Source organism: Bombus fervidus, unplaced genomic scaffold (assembly GCF_041682495.2).
Source record: "Bombus fervidus isolate BK054 unplaced genomic scaffold, iyBomFerv1 scaffold0024, whole genome shotgun sequence".
Taxonomy (NCBI): Eukaryota; Metazoa; Arthropoda; class Insecta; order Hymenoptera; family Apidae; genus Bombus; species Bombus fervidus.
The window spans coordinates 365,264-368,318 of NW_027212587.1; positions in this window are offsets into that span (position 1 = coordinate 365,264).

Sequence of the window (3,055 nt, forward strand, 5' to 3'; positions counted from 1 at the left end):
TATAACGTCCGACAGTATAGCGGTATAACTTATAACGTTATGAAGTATTACAGTACAACGTATAACATCATGAAATATGACGTTATAACGTATAACGTCCGACAGTACAGCAGTACAACGTATAACGTTATATAGTATTACGTTATAATGTATAAAGTCATATAGTATTTCGTTATGACGTATAAAGTTATGTAGGATTATAGTATAACGTAGAACGTTATATAGCATCACATTATAACGTATAACGTTATGTAATATTATAGTATAACGTATAACGTTATGACGTATGACGTTATAACGTATAACGTAATGAAATATGACGATTTAACGTATAACGTCCGTCAGTATAGCGGTATAACGTATAACGTTATGTAGTATTACGTTATAACGTGTAACGTTATGAAGTATGACGTTATATCGTATAACGTCCGACAGTATAGCGGTATAACGTGTAACGCTATATAGCATCACGTTATAACGATTAACGTTATGAAGTATGACGTTATAAAGTATAACGTTATGAAGTATGACGTTATAACGTATAACGACCGACAGAATAGTGGTATAACGTATAACGTTATATAGTATAACGTTATAACGTATAACGTTATATACCATCACGTTATAACGTATAACGTTATGAAGTACTACAGTGCAACGTATAACGTCATGAAATATGACGTTATAACGTATAACGTCCGACAGTATAGCAGTATAACGTATAACGTTAGATAGTATTACGTTATAATGTATAAAGTCATATAGTATTTCGTTATGACGTATAAAGTTATGTAGGATTATAGTATAACATATAACGTTATATAGCATCAAATTAAAACGTATAATGTTATGAATTAATATAGTATAACGTATAACGTTATGAAGTATGACGTTATAACGTATAACGTTAGGAAGTATGACGTTATAACGTATAACGTTATGAAGCATGACGTTATATCGTATAACGTCCGTCGGTATAGCGGTATAACGTATAACGTTATATAGCATCACATTATAACGCATAACGTTATGAAGTATTATAGTATAACGTATAACGTTATGAAGTATTATAGTATAACGTATAACGTTATGAAGTATGACGTTATAACGTATAACGTAATGAAACATGACGTTATAACGTATAACGTCTGACAGTATAGCGGTATAACGTCTAACGTCATATAGTATTACGTTATAATGTTTAACGTTAAATAGTATCACGTTCTAACGTATAACGTTATGTAGGATTATAGTATAACGTCTAACGTTATATAGCATCACGTTATAGCGTATAACGTTATGAAGTATGACGTTATATCGTATAACGTCCGACAGTATAGCGGTATAACGTATAACGTCATATAGTATTACGTTATAACGTATAACGTCATATAGTATTACGTTATGATGTAAAAAGTCAAGTAGGATTATAGTATAACGTAAAACGTTATATAGCATCACATTATAACGTATAACGTTATGAATTATTATAGTATAACGTACAATCTTATAAAGTATGACGTTATAACGTATAACGTTATGAAGTATGACGTTAAAACCTATAACGTCCGTCAGTATAGCGGTATAACGTATAACGTTATACAGCAACACGTTATAACGTATAACTTTATGAAGTATGACGTTATAACGTATAATGTTATAAAGTATGACGTTATAACGTATAACGTCCGACAGAATAGTGGTATAACGTATAACGTTATATAGTATTTCGATATGACGTATAAAGTTATGTAGGATTATAGTATAACGTATAACGTTATATAGCATCACATTATAACGTATAACGTTATGAAGTATGACGTTATAACGTATAACGTAATGAAATATGACGATTTAACGTATAACGTCCGTCAGTATAGCGGTATAACGTATAACGTTATATAGTATTACGTTATAACGTGTAACGTTATGAAGTATGAAGTTATATCGTATAACGTCCGACAGTATAGCGGTATAACGTCTAACGTCATATAATATTACGTTATAATGTTTAACTTTAAATAGTATTACGTTCTAACGTATAACGTTATGTAGGATTATAGTAAAACGTATAACGTTATATATCATCACGTTATAACGTATAATGTTATGGAGAATTATAGTATAACGTATAACGTTATAAAGTATGACGTTATAACGTGTAACGTCCGACGGTATGGCGGTATAACTTATAACGTTATGAAGTATGACGTTATAACGTATAACGACCGACAGAATAGTGGTATAACGTATAACGTTATATAGTATTACGTTATAACGTATAACGTTATATACCATCACGTTATGACGTATAACGTTATGAAATATTATAGTATAACGTATAACGTTATGAAGTATGACGTTATAACGTATAACGTAATGAAATATGACGATTTAACGTATAACGTCCGTCAGTATAGCGGTATAACGTATAACGTTATATAGTATTACGTTATAACGTATAACGTCATATAGTATTTCGTTATGACGTATAAAGTTATGTAGGATTATAGTATAACGTATCTCGTTATATAGCATCACATTATAACGTATAACGTTATGTAATATTATAGTATAACGTATAACGTTATGCAGTATGACGTTATAACGTATAACGTAATGAAATATGACATTATAACCTATAACGTCCGACAGTATAGCGGTATAACGTATAACGTTATATAGTATCACATTATAACGTACAACGTTATGAAGTATCATAGTATAACGTATAACGTTATGAAGTATGACGTTATAACGTATAACGTCCGACAGTATAGCGGTATAACTTATAACGTTATGAAGTATGACGTTATAACGTATAACGTATTGAAATATGACGTTATTACGTATAACGTCCGACAGTATAGCGGTATAACGTCTGACGTCATATAGTATTACGTTATAATGTTTAACCTTAAATAGTATTAAGTTCTAACGTATAACGTTATGTAGGATTATAGTATAACGTATAACGTTATATATCATCACGTTATAATGTATAACGTTATGGAGAATTATAGTATAACGTATAACGTTATGAAGTATGACGTTA